Here is a 17,660-nt window from a genome sequence, read left to right as displayed (position 1 = left end):
CTTCCTTGTTTTAGCAATAGTCTCCTCCTTTGGCTCTGCACTTAAAAATCACCATTTCAGTGGGACTTGCCTTGTGTATCTTTTCCAAAATTATTGTACTTTTCCTCACCCCAGACATTTACTTTTCCCTTCCTGGCATTGTTTTCCTCCCAAGCACCCATAATTATCTCACTTACTATATGTTATATTCCTTTACCTTCTTTAATGTCCATCTGGCTAACTAAAATATAAAGGCCAGGAGGTAAGATAGTTTTGTCTACCATTTTTACTGCTATACTTTCAGCACCTACAAGAGTGCTTGACATAGTAGCCTCTCAAAAATATTTGGTAAATAAATGATGAAGTGCTAAAGAAAAAACCTAGTTTAAATATCGTTTTCTATCTCTACTTTCCCCCTAACTAAACATTTCAAATCTCACTAGGTGCTATTAGGGATCTTAAGGTTAAAAATAACCAAATTTGAATTGATCCTTTTGGTTTCATTTAGTATTTTTGGTAAAGAGTATTAGTGTATTTATTGTCTTTGAAAGTGTGATCACTTTGAGTGTTGCATTAATTTACAAACAAACTTATAAATCCGTTTTTGCTATGCATGGCTTAGTTAGTAATACTGATGTTCATGATGAAGGGACCTGGATTTATCAACTTAATTCATTAAGCTCTCCAAACCTTCCTAGAAAGAAAGATTTCTTTGTACTACGCCTGTGTCCCAGTGAACTCGATACTCTTCAGTGTCCAGAGGAGCCATTCTTTTAATTCTGTTCATCATTATACATTGGTCAGATCAAAATGGGGGTAATGGTCACAGTCATGGTACCCATAGTTCAAAAAGGAAGTTAATATTTTGAAGGAAAACAAAGATTGTCAATGATTTGTTTCAAAGCAAAATAAACACAACAACTAAACAAAACCTAATGAACTCCCCATTGCAATGGTGAGAATACATATACTGACTCCTTGATCGTTTGTTATGTATATTTATATTTGCTGTGTATGCTTCAGAAGGAAAGTCTTAAAGGATTAAATGTATTACTTATAAATCCCCCTCAAGATTCTATGATTTTATTGCTTTATCATGTTCTTCTCTAAAATGAACTCAAATGGATCTTTTATGAATCAAATACTTTGTTTGCAAGATAACTACAATCAGCAGTGTAAGTCTTATTAAGTCTGAAATGATTTCATGAATGAATTTCTTGAGTATAGGAGTATTTCAGTGCTAATTTAAAAGTACCTACATATATTAGATTAAAATATTCTTGCTTGTGTTATGTGTGTGTGTGGGTGTGTGCATACATACTATTTCATTCTGGCCTGCTTACCATAATGGAATAGTTGAATTTGAGAGATATTCTGTTTCTTCTAGATTTTTCCACTGACTTCTTTGCCAAAAATATTGGAGGTGGCAGGCACCATCAAATAGTTGGGTGAAAATTCTGCCTTATGGTGTTAACTTTGGCTAGCTTCTTGAGTACTAAAGACCAGGTACTATAAAACCTTAAATCTGCAAAGAACTAAATTAATTATAATATATAATAATGCAGTGCTTGGGTTTTGTATAGGTTTCACCTTTGTAATTTGTGTATACTGTTTAAATCTGCATTTATCAAATTTACATTCTTTCTCTTTATCATTTTCTATCATATTTTAATTATTGGTATAGTTACAATATTTAATACAGTTTTAATTTTGTTTAATTTTCAGGCTATTGGATTTTTTTTTTCCTTTTTCAGATTTTTAAATTGGTTTTGACTAATTTGACCATATTTATTTAAGGCACCTCTCCTTGCTAATTTGAACTCCAGTGTGAAATGGTGATTTTTTTTCTAGGTTGTGATTAATTTCACAGCAGCATACTGATTATTCATTAAAATTAAGCTCCAAGTCCATTCTTATTGGTTCTACAGCAGTGGTCCTCAACTCTGCACATTAGAATCTACTGGGGAGCTTTAGAAACATAGTGATGTCAAAACCCTATATTGGACCAATTAAATCAGGATCTCTCATGAGGTGGGGCCCTAGACAAGGGTCCTTTTTTGTTTTTAACTCCCTGGGTGGATTCTAATGTGATTCCAGACTGATAACTATTAGTTTTCATCATCCACAATGGATTTGTCAACAAAGTAATTAGAGGGTATTTCTTTTGTCATTTCAATCAGAAAGAATACTTCAAGTCCCAGTTTGTTTGTATATCCTGCCATATGCTGTTTCCTAATGAGTATTAGGAAAGCATCAATATCTTATCTCATTATTCTCAAAGATAATTTCCCTTTCCTTTTAACTTCTCCAAGATTTTTTTTCTTCTGTGCTTTCATGTAATCTTCAGTATTATTGAGTGATGTGAACTTTAAGGTTAGTTAATTCTGCTGGGTATGAGTGATTAGCTAGATCACATCTTCTTAATATGAGAATTCAGATTGCCCATGAATCCTCTGGATTTGTAAATTTGTGTGCATTTTTTTTCTGAGGAAAGGAACTATACATTTTATTCGGTTCAGAATGAAGTCTGTGACCTTCAAAGGAGTGAACAATCTCAAGATGAAGTGCTTTTAGATGCTTTTCATTGTAGAAAGTTAGTTTTCTGACTCACAGAAGGCTTGCAAAGGTAAAATGAGATAAATGTGTATGAAAGGAAGTATGGACTATAAATAATACAGAAATATATCATGAAAACCATGGTTTCATATGAGAGAAATCAGTTATTAAAATGTATGTATTTGGTGACTTAAAAAAGTCTAGTCTTGGTGGAAAAAAAAGGCAGTTGTCTTAAGAGTAGATTTGCTTATGGGACACAGGAAGATGGTTGTCATGGGCAATACCCTAAAGCTAATGATGAGACTATTCATTTGTTTGCAGGAAGCTCTACCACTAAAAATAGGTGGCAGAATGTAAAATTAACAGTTTATTTAAAAAGTTACATCTACAACCTGTTAGATGACTATGAAAAAAAGTCTGCCGTTGGCCATGTGAGAGAAAATATTACAAAAGTTTCTTCAATAATGGAAAATAAAGGCAAAGGCAAGAGAATTGAAGTAAATGTGGTGATCTTAAGTAGAAGGATGAGGAGAAAATTTCAAGCATGTTTGAAAATCAGACCTCAAATTGAATTTACAACTCAGTGTATATTGCTTCTTTAATGACAGTGGCTTATAAATGAACTTATTTATTTCTATTTAGTAATTACAGAGCAATCATATAGGATTTGATCAATTGTAGGCATTTAAAAAATGAATTTCAAACATTTTTATTAGTCATTCTTGATAACAGTCCCATAAAAATTAATAATCTAGACATTTTTCAGAAAAAAAATGAAGTGTGTCTCTTTAACTTGGCCACTATATTTAATAGTAACTGAGATTTTTAAAAGATTTTCTGCAGATCCAAAGAAAGGTAGACATAAGCTGAGTATATAATCTTTGGTTATCCCTAGTGATCAAAAGTTAGTGGGTTTAATCAGGAATTTTTCATTGTAAAACCTCAAGCTTCATTTGTATAATGAAGGGTAAAATTATCATGGCTGGGCAGACTGTTCACTTTCATTAAAATGCCTTGAGTCTGTCTGAATTTTCTTTGGTAATGATTTGTAATATTAACTGAGATATGCAGTTGATGTGCCTTTTGTTGGGAGAATGGGGGTCAGAAAAGATTCAGGTTTTTTACTTTTTTTTTAATATGTTTATTGTTGTGAAAATTTTATTTTAATCGCTCTTTCTAAGATAATACTAATTTTTCTTTCCACATTTTTCCTTGTGTCTCAAGCTATAAAATATATGTAATAGTCAAATAATTATAAATCTTGGTTCATTCAAAAATACATATGCTTAAAAAGTAATATTTCTTTTTTTATGCTACAGATTTGAGCAAATATTTGAAATAAAAGAGAAAGGTTATGTGACCTGTTGTTACCCAGGTACAAGGAAGACTTCTCTTAATGTATAGAATCAATCGGCATGAAGCAAGAGATAGGGTTATTGCTCGGACCTGTAAGGCTAATGGCTGATTTTTTTTTGGTGTGCAGGCACAATTACTGTGTTTTATATTGCTTATTATCAATTATATTTGTATTTTTTTTTAGTTAAACTTTTCTCTCATATGCCTTGCACTTTATTTTGTTCACCTGCTAAGACATTATGAGAAAGTAATAACTTTATCTTAATATATTGAGCCTCCTTTCTACTAAAAGCTAAACATTAGAATCTGGGGTGCCATGTTAGGTAACCAAGAAAATTACGTCTTGCTACTCATTACAAACAGTATTCCTCCTGAAGGGAGTTAAAACAAATCCATGGAACAGCTGAATGTTAGTTGTAATATTGCTCTGCTGCTCATTTGATTCTAATGGATTATAAATTATTCATGAAGCAAGAACCGTACTAGCAGTATTCCTGTTAACTGAGGTCATGACCCTTCTTTTTGCTAATCTTTTAATGTGAAGCTAATAATAAAAAGACTAGTTATTAATTAACAGGCTAGGTAAGCAATCCAGTGCACGGTACATAATGAATCCCACATTTTAAAAAATATTTTCAACTATTAATGCCAGTTTTTTAATGGCTAGTTATAAGAACATGGATATTTTTATAAAGCCATAAATATTAATTTTAGGATAAATGGAAAAATACAGACAGCATAATAGGGAAAATTAAATTTTGGGCACATGTGTTTCTGTCTTTTTTTCCCTAAGTATCTATTATATATTTGATATGTATACACACAAATTCATACTTTCTTTTTCCCTAAACATAATAATTTTATATCCTCAACAATGAACTTGCTTAAAGGTTTGAAAGTAATTCAGTGTATCCACCACTATGTTCATTATAAAAATAAGAGGAATGATTTTTCCATAATAAAATATTCATAAAATATGAATATTCTGCAAACCAACTTTAATCATAGTTTTAAAATGCCCAAATAAAAATATACTTGAACTATATATATATTTGTCAAAAAATGGATGATTAAACTCATTTTTTTCATTAAGACTTCTTGAGCACGTACTGTATGTCAGTGTATCAAAGGCTGAGAGTACAAGGTTACAAGAGAGGTATGGTCGTTGGTTGTGGATCTTAGTCTAGTATACATGTATATGTCATGTGGTGATATATACAGAAAATAATATAGGTATTTAAGATATTAACACTTTATATGCTAACTATTCTTAATGCTAAAACAAATAGATTGAAAAAATTAATTGCTAAATAATGTTACATTTTTTTCACTGATTTATTCTCTAAAGCAAGGGTCATCTCTCTTTGCCTGATGTCTCAAAAATGGAATGGATTGTGAATAGTATAGTACATATTCAGGAAATTTTATTTCTAAATAAGTTTCTGCCTTAATTGGAAGTTTCTGATAAAAGCTTAAAGTGCTCCTAGAAAAAAAGCAAAGATGAGAGCCCTACATTTCATCTTCATTATATAAAACTTTTTTGTAACTATCAGTAAAATTAAACTATGATTCTGAGAAAATCAGTGAAAATTATGAATTTGTCCTCAATATTAAAGAATTAGTGTATATTAAAGTATTAGTATATATTACAATATACTCTAGATTAAGAATATAATTTTAAGTATTTTAATAAATCCATCAAACTTTGTTAGAAAGTAGATATTATTGATGTAACCAAACATACACAATTATAAAATAAAAATTTGATAAGGTGAAAACTCAGCTAGCCAACCTGTGTTCTTTCTATATCAGGGGTCCCCAACCCCCAGGCCCTGGACCGCTATTGGTCTGTGGCCTGTTAGGAACCTGGCTGCACAGCAGGAGGTGAGTGGCAGGCGAGTGATCAAAGCTTCATCTGTATTTATAGCCGCTCCCCATTGCTCCCATTACCGCCTGAGCTCCACCTCCTGTCAGACCAGTAGTGGCATTAGATTCTCATAGTAGCGCGAACCCTACTGTGAACTGTGTACATGAGAGATCTAGGTTGCATGCTCCTTATGAGAATCTAGTGCCTTATGGTCTGAGGTGGAGCTGAGGGGTGATGGTAGCACTGGGGAGCGGCTGCAAATGCAGATTATCATTAGCACAGAAGTTTGACTGCACAGAGACCATAATAAATCAGTTGCTTGCAGGCGCACATCAAAACCCTATCAGTGAGTGGCAACCGACAGTTAAGCTGCATTTGGTGGCAGGCTTTACGTCAGAATCCAACACTTATTTTAGTCCACGCGTGGCCTGCCCGTTATTTTATTTAAAACTTCCATCCGCGCCTCTTTCCTGCATTTCACACTTGTCTCAGTCACAGTTTTGGTAAGCCCACAGGCTAACCCTAGCCAAAATGAGTAAAAAACACATGTTGCTGGAGAGCTTCTTTGTAAAGGGGTAGAGACCCAAAGATGTGACAGCAGAAGACTCTAAGACTGCCAACAAAACGAAAGCTGCTTTTAAAAGAAAATACCAAGAGTCCTACTTAAATTACAGGTTCATTGCAACAGGTGATTCACATTCTCCAAGCCCACTTTATATAATATGTGGCGACCTGCTATACAGTGAAGCCATGAAACCTTCAAAACTGTTTCGCCACGTGGAGACCAAGCACCCTGCATTAAAAGACAAGCCTTTGGAGCTTTTCAAAAGAAAACAAAAGCAAAAACAAAAACATGAACACAAAGAACAGAAGCAATTATTGAAGGCCACCACTTCATCAAATGTGTCTGCACTGAGAGCATCATTCTTAGTGGCTAACCGCATTGCTAAAGCTAAGAAGCCCTTTACTATTGGTGAAGAGTTGATCCTGCCTGCTGCTAAAGACGTTTGTCACGAACTTTTAGGAGAGGCTGCAGTTCAAAAGGTGACACGTGTTCCTCTTTCGGCTAGCACCATAACTAGACGAACTGATGAAATGGCAGAGGATATTGAGGCGCAATGGTTAGAGAGGATTAATGAGTCACTGTGGTGCACAATCCAAGTTGACGAGTCTACCAATGTTGACAACAAGGCAACAGTGCTTGTTTTTGTGCGACATATTTTTCAGGAGGATGTGCATGAGGACATGTCATGTGCACTTTTGTTGCCAACCAACACCACAGCTGCAGAACTATTCAAGTCTTTGAATGATTACATATCAGGAAAACTGAATTGATCATTTTGTGTTGGTATATGCACAGACGGGGCGGCTGCCATGACCGGACAGCTGTCTGGTTTCACTACTCGGGTCAAAGAGGTTGCTTCTGAATGTGAGTCTATGTACTGTGTCATCCATAGGGAAAGGCCGGCTAGCCGAAAAATGTCACCTGAACTTAACAGTGTTTTGCAGGATGTGATTAAAATTATCAACCACATTAAAGTACATGCCCTTAACTCACGTCTGTTCATGCAGCTCTGAGGAGATGGACACAGAGTACACACGTCTTCTCTTAGACGTCTGTACTCTGAAGTGAGTACTTAGAAGTACTTAGTACTAAGTACTAAGTACTTTAGTACTTAGTACTTAGTACTAAGTACTTTAGTACTTAGTACTAAGTACTTAGAAGTGAGATGATTTTCTAAAAGTAGATCACTGGCCGCAGTTTTTTTGTTACAAGAGCTGCTCCAGAGATTTCTCTTAGAAAAAGTCACCCCTGGCAGCACATTTACTTGACACAGAATGGGTCGCAAAACTTGTTTACTTGTGTGACATATTCAACCTTCTCAACGAACTCAATCTGTCACTTAAGGGGAGAATGACAACTCTGTTCAAGTCAGCAGGTAAAGTGGCTGCATTCAAAGCGAAACTGGAATTATCGAGGCGACGAGTGAACATTGGGATTTTTGACATGTTTCAAACATTAGCAGAGATTTTGAAAGAGACTGAGCCAGGGCCTTCTTTCTCCCAGCTGGTGCATGATCACCTATCTCAGCTTTCAAAGGAGTTTGAGCATTACTTCCCAACTACAAAGACCCCCGAACTGGGAAGGAATGGATCCACCACCCATTTGTGAATAAGCCAGGTGAATCGACTTTGTGCTAGAAGAGGATCATCTGCTTGAGATGGCAAGTGACGGTGGCCTTAAAAGTATGGTTGAGACAACTTCAAATCTCCATACGTTCTGGATTAAAGTCAAGGCGGAATATCCTGAGATTGCCACAAAAGCACTGAAAAACCTGCTTCCATTTCCAGCATCCTATCTTTGTGAAGCAGGGTTTTCTGCATTGACAGCAACCAAGACGAGATTACGGAGTAGACTGGACATAAGCAGTACACTTCTGGTGTCACTGTCTCCCATCACCTCCAGATGGGACCATCTAGTTGCAGGAAAACAAGCTCAGGGCTCCCACTGATTCTGCATTATGGTGAGTTGTATAATTATTTCATTATATATTACAATGTAATAATAATAGAAATAAAGTGGACAATAAATGTAATGTGCTTGAATCATCCTGAAACCATCACCACCCCTCCCCCACCACCCCCAGTCCGTGGAAAAATTGTCTTCCACAAAACCGGTCCCTGGTACCAAAAAGATTGGCAAATGCTTTTCTATATGGTATCAAAAAAAAAGTTCACTATTTTTCCTAATCAAGGATTTTAACTGACTGAATATACTCATTTTAGATAGACATAGCTTCTGCATGACATTATATACCGTTAAGTTGTAATTTTTCACATTTTAACTGTTTCCCATTTTAACGGTTTCCCATTTTAAATACCCTATACCAGAAGTCCAGTTATTTTTTAGCATTCATTATTTAACTGTATATTTATAGCTTACAGAGTTTCTTGTAATCTTTATCTGTCTACTTAGGAATTACATGTATTTCTAAGTATGATGGAGTCTTTTTAGCCATGTTGAAAATTTACCTCAATTATACCTGCTTAAACTTAAACAAGCTAGTAAATTAAAAACACTTAACAATAGTGCCTGGTTCATAGTCAAAGCTGTTAGAGTTATCAGACATTAGTAACAGAGAGGATAATTCTAGACAGACCCAACTCCTATAGGAGAATAATAAAAGGTGAGAAATTCTCTTAGCACCATAACCCTGACATCTAGAAGCCCAGATTCCTCCCTTAACAATAGAACAATTATGAAATAAGTATTGAAATGAAACAGGTTTTCCATGTAAACTCTAGTGTTTATTCATATCTCTCAACTCTGGATGATTTCTGACTTGGCTTTGCAGAAGAGAGATACTCCATCAGTAAAGTACCCCGTACACTCCTTTAATTCTAAGATGCTCTTGCTGGTTCCTGGTAACTCTACTCCATTTGTCTCTTAACCTTCTTTGTGATTGTACAACATTAAGAAACTGGGATATAGATATCAAAGAAACTGCTCTCCTACTAAAAGAGTTTTAAATCATTTTATTCTTCTGAAAATTTATTCTAGTTTTTTAAAAAGATTTTAATTGTTAATTCACCATAGACATTAAAAAGTTTGCTAATGAAGAGGTAATTATAGTCTATAAAAATGAAGGGCAGACAAGAATAAGGCAAAAACAATGTTAATGTACATATTTCTCATTTATGTAAAATTTAGTTCACAATTTGTCAATTTTTTGCATTGAAATAAAACTTGGAAACATTAGCAATATTCCCTTTTTAAGACAGGCTTTTTGTAATTATGTACATTTTATTTACAATGACATATTACAACCAAATATGCATACTAACAATACGTCAAATATATCTTCTAGAATTTTTATAATGATACATTTTATGCTATCATTTGCCTAACCTAGAATTTTTTAGAAACAAAATTATATAAAAAATTTATTCTAATGTACATTATCTAAAACTGACATTAATTATACTGTGATTAAAATAATCTTAGACAACACCAGGTTTATCTGTAAACTATTTTAAGTGACATCTTATTATTATTATAATTTGAAAATATTTCCAAGTTTTACAATTACCTGTCTTTAATGACAGTGTGTTAGAGTGGAAAAATCCTTGAATTGGGAAGAAAAAACCTGAATCTGCCCTTAAGTACACTGGAAAACAAAACAAAAAAGTGATGATCTTGGAAGTTCAACCTTCCTAATCAAGTCATCTAACCTCTTTGAACCTCAGTTTCATTAGTGGTTAAATGGGAATACTAACATCTAAACATGCTTCAAAAGAATGGTGTAAAGCAAAATTCTATTAACTCTTAAAAATATATTAAAATATAAGTCTATGTACATACAGCTTATTTTATCATGTCGATAGTAATTAAAGTATCCCTGTTATGGCCTTGTATACCATTTATCAGAATAAAAGCACATATTTTTTCTTATAAAATAAATGCAAGTAATCAATGAATTTGATTTTATGTGTTTTGATTAGAAAAAGAGGAGAAAGAATTAAACTTCACTTTGATTTACTCTTTAGCGATCTTTAGGGGATACTGCTTATAAAAATAGAAGAATGTATAATCTAGGCTGAAATTGAACTGATTATGTAAATATATTGAAAGTGAGTTGGAGGTATAAATCACAGATGTCGACTTGATGGAAAGTTTGTTACAAGCAGAATCTACTGCTCCCAAATCCCAACGTGTTAATTACAAGAAGGCATCTGGTATACAGATTTATGCTAAGCTAAGAAACAGATTAATGTTGAACACAGTGTCAAATAGATACTTTTACTCACTGGATTATTTAAGCTATAATTATTGCATTAGTGTACATGACTGAAACAGATTGCAGTTATTAAGGACAATTAATAGTATTATAGGTGAGAGAGGTGTATTTGTCTGTATGTTGCATACTTTAAAAATATACTTAAAGGATTGAGAGTCTAGAAGGACAAAGTTGTTACATTGTGAATCATTTTACTCTGAGATAAAAATAAAAAATATATTTTTAACTTTAGAGTATAAATATCTCCAAATTCTAAAGCTTTAATAAATAATAATATAAGGATAGGGAGATACAGGTCATGTGATATTTGATAAATTACACTCCTCAACCACTGATTAAGTATTCTTAAAAGAAACACTGCAAATGCTGTGCTGTCTTCATCAGAAATATTACTCTCCCTCTAAAAGTAAGCCTCAATGTCTTTTTATGGGACCTAAAATCTTTTTTCCTTTGTTTATAGATGATTATGGAGATATGTTATTATTCACCTGAATCTTCATAATTTTGGCCATTTCAGTGGCTTCTTGAGTTGGTCATGTAGACTTGCATTAAAAAGGACATAGCATATGTGCCGGAAGATTCCATGTTAATTTTTACATCCTAATTCTTCACAATTGCTATACAAATTAAAAGTGACTTTGTAAAATACAGCAAAGTTCATGTCTTCAGAGATCTAATTCTTAGGTCTTAATTGATATAAATATGCAAGATAATTAGAAATGTGCATTCCTCAAGGGAAAGAAAGAAGGTATGTGCTAATAAATTTATGAAATCAAAGCTAATTGATTGTGATTATATACTGTAACCTCACTTGCAAACATAAATCTTATCAATATATAGCCTTTAAGAATTAAAGGCTCATTTCTATGTACTCATTTATCAATTATTTTTTGAACATAGTATATGCTGTATATGCATATAGATGCTGGGTGTATAACAATGAACATGACAAACTCCTTACATTCCAGAAACTTACAATCTGGTGGAGTTATCAAATCAGTAAAAATAATTAAAGTTAGTAAATATTATATACAAAGCTAATGGTAAGTTCTATGCAGAATAGTAATATAGGGAAATGTGAAAGTGATACTAAGTAAGACACATTGCTTATCATGTACCTCTTCCTAAATTTTCACATTAGGAGAAGTAGTGAAATTTTAACAACTGAAAAAAAAGATATTAAAAAGCAAAATTTTCTAAATGACAGATGGTTCATAAACAAATATTTTCTGGGAGATCAAACCAAATTTATGAATGTCTGTCTGAAATATATGGGGAAATGTTAATAGAATTAACAGGGCTAGGTAGAGCTTTTTGCATGGACAAAAACCAGAGTGTCAGACATAAAGACAAGAGGGAAACCATATTTATACAAGGAAATCATAGAGAAAAATTTAAAAAGTAAATTGAGGCCACTTTGTAGACTCATTTGAATTCCATTCCACACACACACACACACACACACACACACACACACTCTAAGGAGTGTCAAAATGCCTTAGGCAGATTAATCCAGTGACTTTATGCCAGATTGATTTGAGGTGGGAAGTGAGGTGTCTATATAAGCAGGGAAGCTCAATGAAATATTAATGAATAATCCAAGCACAATGTTAAAAGCTTATAATGGGTTGATGGCAATCATTGTTTTTATGAAAACTATTTTTATAAAGTGAGGTTTTTTCTATACCATTGTTGGATTAATATATATTGGTTGTCAAATATTTAAATAATCCATTATATAAAATAAGAATCTGTTGCCATACACTGCTTTTGCAATTTTATCTAAAGGGTGTCCATAGTTTCCTAATATTCACTTTTCCTATACGCCATTTAAATTTCTTTGTAGCAAAGGAGACTGATATAAAAAGCAAAAATAATCTACTAATGGATTAGTCACTTAAACAGTTAGGTCCCCTTTAAATGTGCATCCCTCCTTAAAACTAACATCCATCATGTCACATAGTATCCACATTTATTTGGTTAAATAAGATTATCTGAAATATGTAGAAGTGTGTAAGAAACAATATAACATGTAAAATTGCATATTTTGAAATAGTTAATGATGGTTATGTAGGAACTGTTAAGTTATATTCATGAAGTTAATCATAGAGACTTAGGAGAATGGCTTCATTCACACTCAAGCCATTAACAATTGAGGATCTAGCAGAGTTAAGTTGGCATTTGATGAAGAGAAAAATGACAGAATAGATGGAATGGACTATGCTAGAAATGGAATAATTTGAATATCAAATTTTTATAAGCCCTTGGGAACGTGAAGAATCTTTACAATATTTTTGTGAAACTGTGCTTTAAAAATCAAATATGGTAATTTAAAACATGTCATCATGTACTTTTATTAGAAAAATTGTGACAAAAATCAACATGCCTCTTAATATTTGAGAGGTCGTGGGTTTACCATTACTGTAATAAACTCTGGTCAACTCTTAGTGGATATACAGATTTCTTTTATTTTAAGCCTCCTTTAACATTTTTGTGATGCTGTCTTGTTTACTTTCTAATTCAAATAGTTATATTTGTTTGTTTATTTCTTGCTTGTCCCTGTGGGTAGACTTTAAGTTTCCTGAAGGCCAGAACTTTTTTAGTCTTAGCCAATGCTATATCCTTATTGTCTAAAAGTGTGCCTGCTTATGGCAGGTACTCAATAAATACTTAATTTTTATTGTTGAAACTAGCACATAATATAAATGAAATGTATATAAAGCTATGAAAGATTTTAAAGTAGTGAACTGTGTAAAATGCTGTTGAGAAATGAAATACAAAGAGGACTAAAAATGTTTCCCTGATTTTGTTTACACGGGGATGAGGAACATCATTAGTGATGGCAGCAGGAACAACTTCCAAGGATTAATGGAGGAAGGGGAGGTAATCCTGGAGTGGTTAAAGGTTAAGGATGGACAGAAAGGGGGGAATGGCTGCACATTTGCAGATTTCTTTCTATACGATTTTAGCTGTGAGTGTGGCATGAGAGAGAAAGTGATATGTTACAATATTTTTTGATGTTTATATTTCACTTATTTTTGCTTTCTTCTTCATTGCAATTGTCTTTTAACTTTGATCATACCATTTTCTGCCTTAAAAAGGTTATAGATTTGTATATAATAATATTTGTTAATCTTTTTAAAAAAAGTCTTCATATCATTCTATGCAAAAGAATGATAAAGAATATAAAATATTTTCTTTTAGTATTGTTATGTCTTTGATTTTACATTTATACATTTTAACTGCATAAAATTATTTTTCGTCTAAGGAATGAGAGACACATTTTAAGGATGGAATTCTTTTTGCATTTCCTTTTAATTTCTAGTTTGTTGTGTTATGAAGAAAATGCATTTTGGTTTTGTTCTGGAAAGTTATTAAGGGTCCCTTAGCAGTGTGATATATTTAGCATAGGTTTTGAGGAATAATCACATATGGTTGAAAAGAAGGTGCATTTTTTATTTGAAAGATATATAGATACATGCTTAGAAGATGAAAAAAGAATGAAATAGTATCATTTGCAGCAACATGGATGGACCTAGAGATTATCATACTAGGTGAAGTAAGTCAGACAGAGAAGGACCACTATCATATGATATCATTTACATGTGGAATCTAAAATGTGATACAAATGAACTTATTTACAGAAGAGAAACAGACTCACAGACATAGAAAACAAAAGTATGGTTACCAAAGGGGACGAGGGGGCAGGCATAAATTAGGAGTTTGTGATCAGCAGTTACAAACTATTATATATAAAAGAAATAAACAGTAAGGTCCTACTGTATAGCAGAGAGAACTATATTCAGTATCTTGTAATAAACCATAATGGAAAAGAATATGAAAAAGAATACATATGTATATATGTATATACATATATATATTTGAATCACTTTGCTGTATACTGTAAACTAACACAACTTTGTAAATCAACTATACTTCAATTAAAAAAAAAAAGATTATTTAGATCCTTCATATACAAAATGTTATACTTGATCTCTCCAGTTTGTTGACTGTAGTTGCTACTGTATTTATGTCAGTTCTTACTATATATTTACACCATTCTTAATACATGGTTTATTTTGTTATTTGACATATAAAGGTGCATGGCAGTTAGAGCTTCAGTTTTTTATGGAGTATCTTTGTCACGTTGAGGTTTTAAAATTTAAAATGTATTATGTACATTAACAGTAATATCTCTTTCTTGTGTACTTGTGTGGTACATAATCATTCCCCTTTAGATTTCCAGTTTTTCCACTTCACTTTCCTATACTTGTGACTCTTGTATATAACATATAGGGTTTTTTTTTTTTTTTTTCAACTCAAGTAATAACATTGCCATCTTGCTTGTTTATTTGTTTTGGTGAATTGATTCCTTTTACATTTATTGTTGTAACAGGTTTTTAAAAATATTACTTTTTTTCATTTTACCTTTTATTAATTTTTTTGTTTTTCACTTATTTTACCTTTCATTTTGCCCCCCTCTGGAAGTCTGGAAAGCATAAAATCTCTCTTTTAAATATCATTTGGTTTCCTTTTAAAAATTAGGCTTATATGCTTACACTTGGTTTTCAATTGCTTTACTTCAGAAGCAAGCAGAATCTGCTGACTGTACTATATTTCCAATAACAGATAAGCAAAAGTGTATAGTTAACAGTTCTTACAAATCCTTACTCCAGCTCCACTGCTACTTTTCCTGGGTTTAGTCTCTGCTCTGGTATTTTTATCCAACTTTGATATAATTAACAGATGTTTTTAGTGTATAGTATACTTATGAAGAGTTTTAACATTTAACAACTATGGACTGACTATTCACTATCATTTCATGCCTGTCATGACTTGCTTATTCATTCATTCATTTATTCACACATTCATACTCAACAAATGAATTTTAACTTCTTCCTCATATGTCGCTGAGCTAAGAGAAGCTAATAACGGATAAAGTGAGCAAATCCTTATCTTCTTGAAGCATATCCGAGTTGTGATTCATTTCACATTGCTCAAGTTATGTCTTTCAGTGAGGATAAATAGATGATATACTTCCTGAGTCTGTCATATCTATGAATGTTTTTATTACATTCTGTATGAATAACAGATTACTTATAATTTGAGTCATATATTGTTCCCATGAAAACTCCAGTAAGATATTGTTTTCTAACATAGAAATCAGCTGTGGAGAATACTGAATACAGTTTCCCTCCCTACTTTGTAACTGACACTTCATTTTCTTATATATGTGTAGACTCTTTCTTAAATTTTATGATTCAGTGATGTTATTACAATATTTAGCTTTTGAATATCTCTTAGTAAAACTTCCTGAAATGTAGACTGGGCCTATAAATCTTCAAACCTTTTGTCTGTGTCATGAAAGGTTTCTGTTGTTGTTTTTGTTACTCTTATTATGTTATTCATTGTTATAGCTTTGAATAGAGTTTTTTTTTCATGTACATAGTCTACTATTTCAAACAGACACAACTGTTGTCTATAATTTGAATTTAATTTCATACTTCAACATTCCTCAGATTTTTCCAGTATACTAATAAATTTATTCTTTTTTTTCCCTGTGAATTCACTCTTACCTCTTCAAGCTTCTCTTCCATGACTCAGTTCATCAATGCATAGTCTATAATTTAATGTTTTAAATCTGATAAATTCTATGCTTACATTAATTTTTCTATTAATTTATTTTCTTAGGACTGCTAGCTCTTTATTTCATTCTGTTTACTCATTTTACCCTTATTTCCTCAGAGCCCATATTTTTGAAACATTTTTCAGTCATGTTGAAATTGTATTTATTTAATTTTCTTCTCTTCATGGAGGGACTGTTTTTCCAGTCATCTCTTTACGGTCTTCTGCATGCTATGTTCCTTTCTCCTTTACTGACTCAGACGTTTATTAAAATTATTGCTCTTTTTTCCTATTTATTAATCTTTGAATATGTTATACAGTTTGCCACCAAAATAGTGTTTATAACATTACAACATCACTCACCCTGTCAGGCATATGAGATTTCTTATTTCATTCTCCTCTTAATACCAGCTGGAGGGTGGGGATTTGATGGTTTCTGTTCTTTGTTCAACCTTCTCAGCTGCCTGATAGAGGGTGGATAGAACCTGGGACCACTGAAGCAACACTGGAGGAAATTGTTTGTGCTTATCCTTTGAAACTTCTGTACTGTGGACAAATCAGGCTGGGCCTGGAATGGGTCGTCTGGATGTGGCACATTTTCAAGGGAAGGTGAGGTTGGATTTCACCTCCTGTTTTTAAACTGTCCTTCCAGGAAAACAAGGGCATAAAAACATTAGCATGGGAACTTGTTTATTGGAGTCCACTTTCATCAGGGTAAGAATAGTCATTCATATCTATCTTCCTGCTAATACTTGGTTTCAGACTTGTCCCTTTTTACTAGGGAATGGAAAACTTGGCTCTTCAGAAACCCAAAAAACTTTAGACCATGCATTTTCTATCCTTTTTCCTCACCCCAACGTAGTCTTGATGAGTGGAGTTGTGAGTTGACTCCTGGTATCCTGTTTGGCATTTTTCAAAGTACGCTTTATTCACCTGTTATTCTTCAAAATATGTGGTATAAGGTTGAAGTCATGCCCAGTTAAAGTGCAAATTAAGTTTTGGTTTCTCTTTTGGGTTCTCTTTATTTTCTTCAGTGGCTTTCAAAGAGTGGTTATTGTAAGTATCTCTTTTGTCTCCATCTTTCCCAAAAGATATGTGTTTCTATTTAAAAGCTTGAAATCTGAAAGTTAGCCAGTGTTGTCCATATGATAGAAAAGTAGCCCTAGAGTTTGTTGTTCTACCCTCTGTGTACCTGCCTGGGACACAGGTTTGGTGTATCATGTAACTGGATACTAATTTGGAGGCTGAAAAATCTGTGCCATAGTTTCTTAGCATTCCAAAAACTCTAAGATAAGGAGTTTTCTATTTATTCCGTTTATTTTAGCCTACTCAACATTCTGTAAGTAAAATCACTACCAGAAAACTTTGCTTCTGATTTAATTACATTGTGTCTTTTGTGAAGTTTTTTTTTATTGGTTTTGAAATGTTTAAAAAGTCTTTATTGTTTTGAAGGGCCTTTTAAAAACTCTTTGTTCTGT

General features: G+C 32.9%; 1 long non-coding RNA gene across 1 annotated transcript in view; it reads left to right on the top strand.

Moving 5' to 3' along the window:
- LOC309964139 overlaps positions 1-17,660 on the top strand; it is a 567,331-nt gene that overhangs the window by 113,124 nt on the left and 436,547 nt on the right. The window lies entirely within an intron of this gene.

The sequence above is a fragment of the Leucopleurus acutus genome, assembly GCF_964270905.1.
Source record: "Leucopleurus acutus genome assembly, chromosome: 7".
NCBI lineage: Eukaryota > Metazoa > Chordata > Mammalia > Artiodactyla > Delphinidae > Leucopleurus > Leucopleurus acutus.
This window is presented reverse-complemented; position numbering and strand designations above follow the sequence as displayed.